This window comes from Tachypleus tridentatus, chromosome 1 (assembly GCF_004210375.1).
Source record: "Tachypleus tridentatus isolate NWPU-2018 chromosome 1, ASM421037v1, whole genome shotgun sequence".
NCBI classification, from domain to species: Eukaryota; Metazoa; Arthropoda; class Merostomata; order Xiphosura; family Limulidae; genus Tachypleus; species Tachypleus tridentatus.
The window spans coordinates 49643485-49657479 of record NC_134825.1 but is presented as its reverse complement, the minus strand read 5'-3'; the positions used below and the strand labels follow the sequence as shown (position 1 = coordinate 49657479).

The window sequence follows — 13995 nt, the reverse complement described above, 5'->3', positions numbered from 1 at the left end:
ATTGATGAAAAGAGTGTGGTGACTAACATGGAATGATTCCAGGACCAATAGACTTTTAGACTCCGTATGCATTGTACAATTTGTATGTTGCATTATTTCAATATGTTTTAGGGCAAGAAAGATGGCATACAATTCAGCAGTAAAAACAGAAACTGCAGGGGGGAGTATATGTGCCACAATAAAACTGTCACAAACCATGGCTGACCCCACTGAGTCACCTGATTTGGAACCATCTGTATACATAGGAATGGATGGATCATATGAAAGATGTTCAGCAAAGAAAGAGCGATATTTCCAATTGGGTGTATCTGCTTTCCTCAGATGACTCAAAGGTAGGTTACAATTGGGGACAGTAATGGTGGAAGAGGCTGATTTGAAGAAACTGCAATACTATTCAAGGATAAATCCATATCTTCTAATTGTGCCTGGATACAGACTAAAAGGAACAATGGCAGATTTTCTGTTATTAAAGTGAGGTCCATTGTGGTTGGAAAACACAACTCCAGGTAGGATGCTGTGATAAGGATCAAAGTTTGGAAACATACATTAGAGACAGTTACAAACGGCGAATATATAGAGGGGGTTCACAAGATTCCACATACAGACTTTGCACGGGAGAAGTACAAAAAGCTCCAATGCAAAGCCGAAGCTCCTGGTGATCCCTAGTCAAGTTTGGATCTGAATAGGGCTCAATAAATTTTGAGCACGAAGTATCGATCTGCTCCCCAAGAAGTAAAAGAGAGGACACGGAGAATGTTCAATGCTTTTAGACATTTGATACGAAGTTGCATGATGTGCGATGTAAAATTTAAGTTACAATCAAATACAAGACCCAAGACGACAGGAAGTGCAACATCATCAAGATGGAGTTCTGGATCTGGGTGGATTCCCTGTTTGTGGCAGAAATGTATACAAATGGTTTTAGAGAGAAAAAGTGCAAAACCATTTGCCGTGGTCCACTTCAGTATCTGATTGATTGCAGTTTGTAGCTGCTGTTCAATAAACCTCGTGTTCGATGACTGACATGAGATGTGGAAGTTATCAACAAAAAGACAGTTTGCAACTGTAGGGGGTAGCTGTTCAATGATGGCATTAATCTTTATAATGAAAAGTGTGACACTCCAAATACACCCCTGAAGGACTCCAAGTTTCTATGGGAAAAAATGAGAAAGTGTCGAGTCCACACGGATTTGAAATCGACACTTCATTAAGAATTGTTGGATGAAAAGGGGTAAGTTTCCATGCAATTCAGATGAGTGAAGGTCTCGTAAGATGCCATATCTCCATGTTGTATCATAAGCTTTCTCTAAATAAAAAAAACAGTAACAAGATGTTGCCTTAAAAAGGCTTCTCTGATTGATGTTTCAAGGCCAATTAAGTAGTCTATCATAGAGCGTTGTCTTCGGAACCCAAACTGAGTAGGTGAGAGGAGGTTGTTAAGATTCAAGAAACCAAACGAGACGAGCATTGATCATCCTCTCTACAATCTTACTGAGACAACTTGTCAAAGCAATGGGACAGTAATTCGAAGGAATCGTTGGATCCTTTTCAGGTTTCAGAATAGGGAGAATGATAGCTTGTCGCCAAGCATCTGGATAGATATTTTCCTGCCATGTCCAATTAAAGACAGCTAGGAGAATAGTAAGAGTTCCAGGAAAGGTGGCATAACATCTCATAATGTATATTATCAGGTCTGACTAATGTATTGCCAGAATTCTCCAAGAAGCTCAGTAGGAAGGAAAAAAAAGCTTGGGGCAGCTTTGTCGCAGTGGTTCGGGGCTTCTTGGGCAATCACAAGGCCAAAAATTATGTGGAACTGGTTGAGGCTCTGGTGAAAAACTACGGCAAAATGGACTGCAGGATGTTCCTGAAAGTCCATATCCTTGATGCTCATCTTGATAAATTCAAGGAGAACATGGTAGCATACTCAGAGGAGCAGGGTAAGTGCTTCCACCAAGATATACTGGACTTTGAATGCCACTACCAAGTATTGTATAATGAAAACATGATGGGAGACTATATTTAGGGGTTGATATGTGAAAGTGATTTACATTACAGTGCAAGTCTCAAAAAACTACTCACTTCTAAACATTTTTGTTCATTTTTGTATAACTCTAGTATAAATACATGTAAATTTTGATTCATATGTTGTTTTATTCAGACCTTATGTAAATGAACATGTGCAAATTTGCCCATTTTTACATAGAAAAAAGAAATTTCTAAATTTTATTATCTAGGTCACAAGAGCAAAGTTTGAAGGGAATAATGACCATTTTCTATGCTTTTACAACACAAGCAATTAAGAAATAACACATACTATCCAGGAACAAAATTTGTTACATAGTGTAATTCTTTTCCATAATTCAATGTTCTTCTTAAGGTAAAGAGCATAAGACAGAGAACAATTTTCCAAATTAGGCTTACCAAGTGATTTATAAAATGAAATATTAACTACTTTAGGTCATAGAATAACATTACAAGTTCATTTATTCATAACAATAAGTAAATTTTAGCCTTAACTAACACACAAAACATACAAAAGTTACAGTATTACTTCTTTATTTAATATAGGTCATACTTAAAGATTTAACCCTTTCACTATGGGCTTGGTATAAAATACACAAGTTTGTCTACACATTTGTGTATGTTAAGTATTTGCACTATAACTTTTGATGCAGCATGTGTATCTTTACAAAACTTGGTAGACCTTTAGTAAAGATTACAAGTACTTTGTATACAAAAAAAAATCAATTTTTACTAAAGATTTGTTTGAGAAAATAGTGTTTCATTACTAGTCTGAGTGCAAAGAGATTTTGTGTTATGAAAAACTATTCTTCAACCCCAAAATCTCAAATATTATTTGCATAATATCCAAAACTTCCTAAATACATTTCATACATTTGTTTTCAGAAAGTTTTGTTTTCTCTACTCTAACTATTTAGGGTCTTATTGCTTGACCAACTTTGTTAACATCATAGAAATTAGGAAATAAATATAAATTTTGCTTGTTTCATGCTAGAATGACTACATATTATAACAAGAAACTACAAATGTTTAGTCTAAGCAGCCTAAGTCTCTTGATACTATATTCTAACATTTTTTATTATATTGACCTTTTAATCATACCTTGCTAACATTACATAATTTACATTGACACAGTGCACAGGTACTTATGCTACATATCCAGTAATATAAAACAGACCTTTACCCTTCCTTGTGTTTTAGTGGAATAGTATTTTGTAATATACAGTCACATTTCAATTGCTATACATTACATATATGTATGCAAATTATTACTATTTAGAAATAGGTTATTAAGCTTATTTTTCTTAAAATATAGAACAACAAATCAATAAGTAGAATAAAAAATTGTCTTTCTCCCAAGTGGAAGATAAATTTTTCAGGTATTATATATACAGTTAAATAACCAAAAAAATTATAAATAACTACACGTAATACCACAGAATTTCACTATCATTTATTAAGCTTAGTATCTAAAGTTTTTATTATATTTTATAAAACATGAAACTTTGATCACACTAAAGACAACCTACCTCCTTAAAAACTTAAATTGGAAGAATGTGGTAGCCTTTTCAGAGATTAAAATGAAACAGAGAACCACATTGGGGACATTCTAAGCTGTTAATTGGTTATTCATGTCACATACTCTAATAAGAGACATTTTCAAAAATGGAAGAGTTTGATTCAGCACATAAGTGTATTTTGGCAAAATCAAAAGATACGAGGTTCTTGTTTTATATTCTAGCTTAATAATACTAGTAAATTTGAGTTCTAAATTTGTACAAAACTATAGACTTAGTATTTTGACAATACAGACATTTAATTTTAAACAATGCTGCATCCAATATACCATATGACTCACTAAAATCTATATTTAGATGCGTTTTTTAACATTCACTTTTAAGTTAAGAAATTAACTAATATAAAATTAAAGTTTAAATTATGATCTACAATTTTATTTTAAACTTATTGCCATGAATTTATAAAATAGTAGTTCAATAAAATGTGAATGCAAGTCAACTGCAGTGACATGACCTTTAACAATTGCAAAAGGGGACTAATATATTCCAGCATCTGCAATTAGAATTCTTTTGTATTATTAAAAATATTCTCTATTTAGAGAAGTGACATTATAATAAATATTTTAATTTGATTCACAGTTGTTTTACAGGTCTATGCTAGTATAAATTTTTCTCATTTTTAATCAATGCCATGAAGTACATTACATGTTAGCAAGTGTTCTTCTATGTGTACTTTGAAACTTTTTAAACAAGTTTTTATATTAAATTAATAAACTTTGTTAGCCCCCTCTCCAACATAAAATTTTAAAATATTAGTTTTTGCCAAAACCTATTGTTAGAAGAAAAAATCTTATGACATGTTCAAGGACATAGATTTGACTAACACTGATGTTCATAGAAAATAACAAAATCAATGCTTCCTAAGAAGAGTCCTTGTTTTAAACATTTTTTTGAAAGATATAGAAAAAATTAACTTTTATTACCATGATCAGTGACAGTAAAATGTTCAATTATTTCATTTATAAAAGATAAATAAGTAATCACCGCTGATTAAAAATAATATTTATTGGTGACTGTGAAGTCATCTCAAATAGGTGTTTTGCCAAAATGCACAAATGGCAAACTCCAGCAAAGAAATGTTAATGTCCATCATACTGAACAAAGGGTAGATTGAAAATCTCAAAACACAAATAAATTAAAATAGAAAAAGATTAATCTTGTGGGAATCATATAGTTGAATGTAATCAGTTAATCACTTAGTAAATTATACTGATCATCCACTTCTGAAACCAAGACCACATTTACACACTGTTTAAATTCAATTTAATTTTTCTTTTGATGAAGTCTCACCTATAATTCTGAAGGACATGAGATATTTACATTCTAGAACCATGGTATTTCTTTAAAAGCTTGAAGAGTGGTTTTGAATGATTAAATTTATATAATTTACTTATTGCTCAGATTACCTACCTACAAAACATCACTGATTTGGTTTTACATGTTAAATAGTCTTATCTATATGTGCATTTCAAATAGTGATATTGTTTTTTCACAAATCATACAATGAAATTAGTGCACAACTTTATGATGTTAATGTTTATAATTCATATCTGATACTGATGCTTTTAAATTTTAATAAATCTAGTTCTAAGCTCTTATAAATGTAAAGGAAAACAAAACAAACTAATTCAGGTTTAATGATATTAAAATAAGTATTGTCATTAGGCCTGCTACAGCAGGGTAATACTAACATTGTAAACTTCTTAACCTTATTGCTGTGTCTGTATCAATACTAGTTGCCAATGGCATTTTCACAACAGTAATTTATTACCACCATTTTAATTTATCTTTTAATGTTACACAAATCCCAACTTTATAAAAATAAGAGAGAAAAGATATAAAATTTAATTCTGGCTTATGTCAATGCTCAAGAAGTGTCATTGAAATGTTAATGTGTTACATAATATTAAATATGTTAGTCTTGCACAACTTTAGTTCCATACAGGTCATATGTTGTATTCTTGGGTGAAACAAATTTCCCAACGAGTCTTAGTTTGATGAATCCATCATAACAAAGTTTGCCCAGAAATTTATGCAAGCTTCTGTGTGAGATAATTTGATTTTTATTGAACCCTATCTAGAATTGTTACTAAAACTTTTAAATTTGAATACATTGTTTCCTACTTAACTGCCATTTTGCTCATTTGTTTAAAACCTGTCCAAGCTCATTACTTCCACACTTAAACCCAAGTAGAACCGTGTCAAATTATCTCTAAGAACCTCAAATTACTAGAATAAACTCTTACTGCTAGTGTTATTGCAACTTTTTCTTGCAGTTGCATTTATTGGGAACCGGTTTTATACGCGAATACCACATGTAGACAGTAAGGGAAAAATTTACTGCTGTGACATCAGGATTTAATGAAGAGTTTTCTGGAGTGATATAATACGCAACGGAACTTAATCTCCCGTAGTCGTATAAACTGAGTTTGAAGTAATATTTCCGAATCAAAGTTCCATGACGAACTTTCTTTACACAGGCTAGTCCTAGCTTTAAAGTAAAGTAAGTCGAACCGGTGTTTGACTCATTTTAAACTTACCTTTAGGCTGCAAAATAAGTATTTCCAAGAAACTGATAATTTCTGGTGAAATAATAAATATACTAGAAACTGAGTGAACTTGGTTTTAAAAACGTCAACGCAAACAGTATTAAATTCAAGTTGCAAGTCCAATTAATTCTCGTGACTTCACACCCCAAACAACTACAAGCAGATTAGCGCCCTCTTTACAAATATATATTATTAAGAATTTCTAATCAAAAGCAAGAATTAAAATTTCAGAACGGACGGCTGGTATGAGTGTTAACACTTTTATTGATAAGCGGAGAACAACGTTTCGACATTTTTATTTCAAGTGGGTTTCTCATCATAAAAAAAAATTAATAACATTTCACTCACAGCCTACAAAATTAATGAACTGTTTATGTTCTGCCCACCTCTGGTGTCTAAACTAGATTTGTAGCGTTATAACCAATTAGACTTATCGTAGAGCCACCAAGGGACAAATTTAATAAAGAAAATCATATATACTTAACATAATAGGTTTGGTTTGGTTTGTTTTGAATTTCGCGCAAAGCTACTCGAGGGCTATCTGCGCTAGCCGTTCCAAATTTAGCAGTGTAAGACTAGAGGGAAGGCAGCTAGTCATCACCACCCACTACCAACTCTTGGGCTACTCTTTCATCAACGCATAGTGGGATTGTCCACTGTGACAGTATAACGCCCCCACAGCTGAATGTGCGAGCATGTTGACTATGACGGGGATTCGAACCCGCGACCTTCACATTACGATCAAGTGCCTTAATCACTTGGCCATGCTGGACTAGGGTGATGGGTTACAGTAAAAAAGATTTGTTTTTAGAACAGGTACTATGTTTCGATCACTGCTACGATCATTTTCAAATACACGAGTTTTAACGGTAAAGAACGTTTTAGTATTTAAATCAACATTTAACAGTCTAACAGTGCAATTAAATTCAAGAATTGATAGTAACTGCTTGTTCATGTACATATCAATCGGCATGAATTTACAGTTTGTTTATTAACGGCTAAACAAACATACAAATTAATGGTTTGTTTGTTTGTTTGTTTTGAAATTTCGCACAAAGCTATTCGAGGGCTATCTGTGCTAGCCGTCCCTAATTTAGCAGTGTAAGACTAGAGGGAAGGCAGCTAGTCATCACCACCCACCGCCAACTCTTGGGCTACTCTTTTACCAACGAATAGTGGGATTGACCGTCACATTATAACGCCCCCACGGCTGGGAGGGCGAGCATGTTTAGCGCGACGCGGGCGCGAACCCGCGACTCTCGGATTACGAGTCGCACGCCTTACGCGCTTGGCCATGCCAGGCCACAAATGAATGGATATAAAACTATTGAATTTTTTATGTAAAATATTTCCATAAGATCAGGGACTGTGTAGGAAAATAACAATGAAAGATATATAGAAATGTGTCTGCGTATTTGTTTGATTTTTAAATTTGGCGCAAATTTATTCGAGGGCTATCTGCGCTAGCCGTCCCTAATTTATCAATGTAAGACTAGAGGGAATGCAGCTAGTCATCACCACCCACCGCCAGCTCTTGGGCTACTCTTTTACCAACGAATAGTGGGATTGACTGTAACATTACAACGCCCTCACGGCTGAAAAGGGGAGCATGTTTGATGCGATGGGGGTGCGAACCCGCGACTCTCAGATTACGAGTCGCACGCCTTAACCCACCTGGCCATGCCGGCCCGCGTATTTCTTAATTGTGAGATTGTTTGAGTTGATTAATAAAGCTTTTCTGATTTTTCCCTATTACTTTTAAACTCATGTTTTAGTACTGTGACATTCTGTTCAGAAAAATTATTTGTTTTTATTCATATACTCGTGAGCACGGGAAAGTGTTTTTGGTGTTATTTTTTACACAATCTTTAAGTTATTTTGTTTCATTTATGAAAAAGACTGGGCAACTATTATCTGTTCTAATTACAAGTAAGGCCCGGTATGGCCTAGAGCGTAAGGCGTGCGACTCGTAATCCGAGGGTCGCGGGTTCGCGCCCGCGTCGCGCTAAATATGCTCATCCTCCCAGCCGTGTGGGTGTATAATGTGATGGTCAATCCCACTATTCGTTGGTAAAAGAGTAGCCCAAGAGCTGGCGGTGGGTGGTGATGACTAGCTGCCTTCCCTCTAGTCTTACACTGCTAAATTAGGGACGGCTAGCACAGATAGCCCTCGAGTAGCTTTGTGCGAAATTCCAAAACAAAATTACAAGTATTACTATCTATAAAGGCTGTAAATTGTAATAAAATATAGTTAATCAGTAAATAAAACTCAAAATGAAACTATTACGTTTATTTAGTTTTTATATAGTTTTAGTATAAATATGCAGCTAAAAAAATCATTGAGATTGCCTAGCTCTGGTTGTTTAACTTTTGTTCCTCTCTGTGGTAGATAATGTCTATTTGACTTGAAAGGATATTGTAGTAACATATAACATCCACGTTGAAATAATCAGGATTGTATAAACCTTCATTGGCAATGTTTATGTTATATCTAAGTGTAATAATTGACCAGTGCTGAGAAAGAGTAATGGTCATGAGGTGATATTACTGATTCTATGTATGTGTATCTTCTTACAGCATAACCACTTAGGGCAATCTGCTGAGTCCACAGAGGAGAATCTAAACCCTGATTTTAGTGTTGTAAGTCTGTAGACTTACAGCTGTATCAGCGGGGGATTATTGATTATATAAAGAAACCAAGTTTATCTGCTGAATTCAGGCACATTTTTTGTTCGATTCTATTAGGAGTTTTTTGTGCGAACACTCATTTTAAAGTAATTGTGTTTAGTTCAATGAAGGTTCAGTAGAAAGTTCAGTAGAAGCAATTGTGATTCTGTCTGAGCAAGTATGTATCCTGCATTTTCTGTTTATTTTCCAAAAATAAAGTTTGTTTTCAATTCTGCCAACTTAATTTTGTCAATATCCTTATGTTACATATGTTATAAAAATTCAAATATATTATATAAATTACTGCTCCCCCTTATTTCAATTTCCTGATCGAATCAGCTGTCATTAGCTCGTCGATCTGTCTGATATTTGTTAGGAAATCAGTTTTTGCTTGAAAATACCATACACCAAAGGCAAAATGATGTTTTAAGATAGGAAATTTAGAAATTTCAAGATGAAAATTATTTATAGATTATAACATTGAAAAATAAAGGATCATCTTCAGAAACTGCGTTCTTTCAGAAAAATACCAACAAATATTCAAACTATGGTAAGAAACGCTCAAATTTTCTGGCAGGTGAGAATCCATGAACAACGCAAATGTCAGTGGTGTAGCTGCTCATTTGTCCCAAGCAGCAATGCATAAATAAGCAGGATTTCTATTTGGAAAGACAATAAAAATAGTGGGTACATAAGTTGCTTCCACAATATATCCAAGAAATAAAGAGCAGTTACAGAAAAGTATACTTATAGTACCCAGTCAGGGTAAAATGGCAGCATGTGGTGATACTTTATGAAGTGTATGTGCCATCTGATAATTCCTGTAAGAAAAATATTCAAGAACGTGGGTTAAAGTTGTAATGGTTCTGATGAGAAAATACTTTATTTTAGAATGTCCCATAAGTGCTGAAATGTGAAAATTAGAAATAAACATTAATCAAGTTCTATGTGTTCACCTTTAGCTTCGTTCATAAAACACAATCAATGCAGGTATCCTTCGGTCTTGGGGTTCACCCAAATAAGTTGTGATGACGGCCCACAGCTAGCCTGTAAGTCTTCTACGTTTCCTTCACTATCATACCTAATTGTTAAACTAAAAGGTAAGGTCTGGTAGGAAAAAATGGTGGAGGGCAGAGACTGCAATATAGTTACCATATGTAACCAATGTTATATCTAATGCCACCCAGATATTGCTGCTTGAGTTACTTTAATATGCTGAAAAACGATGATATCAATATCTTATCTTCATCTCTCTTTCTTCAAAAAACAAATTAAGCACAAAGGCAAATTTCTACACCTCAAGGAAAATGTTCCTCTTTCCCTCAGGCAATCATGCATACTCCACATTTTCATGCACTATGATTGGCCTTGTATTGTGAACGAATTAGAAATATTGTACAAAATTAAATAATTCGGGAATATTTTAATCTGCTAATTGAAAATATTCTGTCATAATCTAACAAAACTTGGGAACATCAAGCTTCCATTTATTACTTCGGTTATTTAGATTCCAGCTTGATACAACCGAAATGTTACCAGCCAACATTTGCAGGACACAAATATAACTTTCTGTTATTTTTTTCCTGCAAGTGTAGTTTGAGCCATCTATTTTTCGTATTCAATTCCAGAAAATTCAATACATCAAGCTTCCATTTATTACTTCGGTTATTTAGATTCCAGCTTGATACAACCGAAATGTTACCAGCCAACATTTGCAGGACACAAATATAACTTTCTGTTATTTTTTTCCTGCAAGTGTAGTTTGAGCCATCTATTTTTCGTATTCAATTCCAGAAAATTCAATACCGGCCATATGTTTCTAATCATATTATTTGCACAAGCATAAATAAAAAAAATCTCGCTGTTTCCTCATATAATGCCTTACAGATCAGTTCCCACATTTAATTCCATAACTCTATTTAATATTCAAACTCTAGCATTCTCACTCAAGGTTTTTTTCTACTTTATGTTCTCAGTGACTGATATTTTTATACTTTCTTGGCAATAATTAAGAAACACAAATCAAATATCTTTATTATAACATGAATACAACATGTGTACTTGCTCAGGTACTAAGCTTTGGCCTCTGCTTGATTGTAAGTTGTTTTCTCTAACAACTGTTTTGGTCAAGATCTTATAATATGCTGCTTGAATTTAATATTTCTTACTTGAAAGGTAAAATAGGATGTACTAAAAGTAACTATAATTATACATACAACTGGTCATTGTCATTCAAACATACTAGAGGCTACAGTCTCAAGATATCTTTTAACCTTCCATTTGCAAACAAGTTGGCTAGAACCTTGTACAACATGCAGAATTATAACAATACCTTCCTTAAGCAGATCAGGTGTTATCTTCAATGAGAATGATAAAGGAACAAAGGCAGAAAGAATAAAATTACTTTAGACTTTTTTACCCCATGTTAGTGAAAACTAACACACACACACACAAAATAACTAATAAATGAGGTATAAAGCATATAGTGTACTTATACATCACATCATACTGAATAGTGATGTGTGGCCATTGCATTGCAGACTTAGAAAGAAGTTTCAGACTTTGCAAAATACACATTACTTGTACAGAACAAATAACAAGCTATTGACATTTGCCCTCTGGTATACATATTTCTTCAGGTGCTCTGAATGATACAATTAATTTTTCATCCAATACATCCACTATAGACTGTGCTATTTTATCAATCAATGGATACACAAATTAGGAACCAGAGGTTCAGACTGATAATTCAGAGGTAGTAAGAACAACATTTTGTACACAAAATAGAAATAAAAGAACGTGCTTGGAAATAAATTTTACAATAAAGCAATGAAAGCTTGAGCGTATAATGTTATAAAGCAATGAAAGGAACTCAGATGATATAATACAATAAACTGGGAGTGCTCATATGGCTGTTTCAGAAGAAATTTCAGTGGATTAGCTGCTTGAACAAGACATCAACTCTGACCTTGTGAATGATATAGCTGGAATTAACTGCCAGATCAGCAGTTAGTATGGTTACTTGACTGAAAAATCAGTGACAACAAGTAAAAGAAAATAGTGTTCCATACCTCCCCAAGCTATCAAGTTGTGTTTTATGGTAGAATATCCCTAGGACATTATGTGGTCATTACACAATTAGGACAGCTTATATTAAGTAGATATAGTATTTACTCCTTTGAAAAATTGACTGCATTATGATTTTATAAAAAAAAACAAGGCTCAAATCAGCAAAGAAATAGTAGTAATAATTTTTGTATTCAGGTTGTAAGAACAGTTGTGTGCTTTAAAATGTCTTTGTAAACTTTAGGTTAGCAGCTTTAAACTGTATGTTTCTAGTATTCTGAATTAGTACAGTGTGCTCTGCAATTGGCTGTTAAAAAACCAACTCCCCAAATGTGCTAGAAATCACCATGTCAAAAACGATTGATAATACCCTGTATTAACTACTGGAAACTGTGTTGCAACCCTTACTTTCTATGCTATCAAGTGGTATTTCAAGGTATGTTGCATATATAAACACATTACTTGATCATAGTATAGTTAACAGAGGTAATATGAGATGCAATAACTTGAACAGCTGGCATGACTGAAAATGATTGTTTGTCTTTTTGAATTTCGCACAAAGCTACTCGAGGGCTATCTGTGCTAGCCGTCCCTAATTTAGTGGTGTAAGACTAGAGGAAAGGCAGCTAGTCATCATCACCCACTGCCAACTCTGGGGCTACTCTTTTACCAACAAATAGTGGGATTGACCATCACATTATAATGCCCCCACGGATGAAAGGGCGAGCATGTTTGGTGACGGGAATGCGAACCCGCAACCCTCAGATTACGAGTCGCACGCCTTAACACGCTTGGCCATGCGGGCCCAACTGAAAATGATTGTAAGGATGTATGTTTAACATACAAAAATACTTTGAAACCTTAGTTTTCTGAGCACTTAAGTGGAGCTTTCCAGTGAACACTGGAATGATGTCTACTCTAGAAACTATATGAAATGGCCTGTGAAATTGAAACTTGAGTAACATTTATAAGGCAAATACAGACTTTCAGATGTGCAGTATGTGATGGAGTTGAATTCTATAATCAGTACAGAATGTGAATTAGGCTGTAATAAAATCTCAGTGGAAAAGTACTTGTTTCACTGAATTTCATTTGCATTCTTTTTTTTTGGTGCTAAGTGTGGTGGGTGGACAGGGATGAATAGAGAGGGGGTGGGGAAGGAAATACATCCTCCCACTGGCCATAACAAAATTGTGTAGGTTAATAGGAAATCAATAATATAAAATACTGATCATCTCAATTAGAATATTTTTGATTACCTAGACCACTGAGTGGGATTTCCCCAGGAACAAGGAGCTACTGTTACAGTAACAAGGAAAAGTTTACTTTGAGTTGGGCTTAAGTCACTGTTACTTAGTCGATCATAACCCCCACCAAAAAATCCTGTATCCAACCCTGTGGGTGGATGGGAGAATGATTTTGTGATAATTCAGATGTTGCTTGTGGCTATCTAGGAAAGTGAATGTATTTTACTGTTGAATAGTTTACTTAAACTACACCCATCTTAGGTGTATATTAATGCACAATTGTTAGATATTTGAAATACATCACATACATGAATTATAAACACAGAGACATAGCTACCAGATAACAAATGATATTTCACCTGACATTGTCATTGATGCTGGTGTGAGCTGCAAGACAGTGGATTGTTCAGTGGAAAGGTAAAATTAACTAGGACTTACACTCCACTGTCACCCAATGGGCAAGTTATACTTTGTTTGTATCAAGAATAAATCATATGGAAGAAAGATGTAAGGGAACGTTATGGACAAAAGCTAATGGATGGATCTTGCACCGTGCTGATGCGACTTAGGTTATTTGTTTCAGAAATTGTATTGTAATTTAATTTCCTTCCCTTTTCATTGGATGTAGTCTCTGTTTCTACGTCAACCATATAATTTCAAAATACTTGCATGCATAAGGACGGTAGCCATGTTAACTGTGATTGTTACTAGTCAGTGACTAAGGAGCATAAATATGCTGGCCAAATGTGTAATTCACTTTGAAGCCTGCTTGAAATAGTACATTTCATAGGTGTTTGGGACATATATTCTATAGGTAATGTTAGTATGAACCTGAGTGGTAACAATTTGACACTGGATATCTAA

At 34.2% G+C, this 13995-nt stretch overlaps 1 protein-coding gene across 2 annotated transcripts in view; it reads right to left on the bottom strand.

Annotated features, from left to right (window-relative positions):
- Nucleotides 1-6323, bottom strand: part of Vps35 (Vacuolar protein sorting 35) — a 51367-nt gene extending 45044 nt beyond the window's left edge. For both annotated transcript variants that reach the window (XM_076496635.1, XM_076496629.1), the window contains exon 1: nucleotides 6143-6323. The gene's annotated coding sequence lies outside the window, so the exon portion shown is untranslated. The remainder of the gene's footprint in view (nucleotides 1-6142) is intronic.
- Between the last annotated feature and the right edge of the window lie 7672 nt (nucleotides 6324-13995).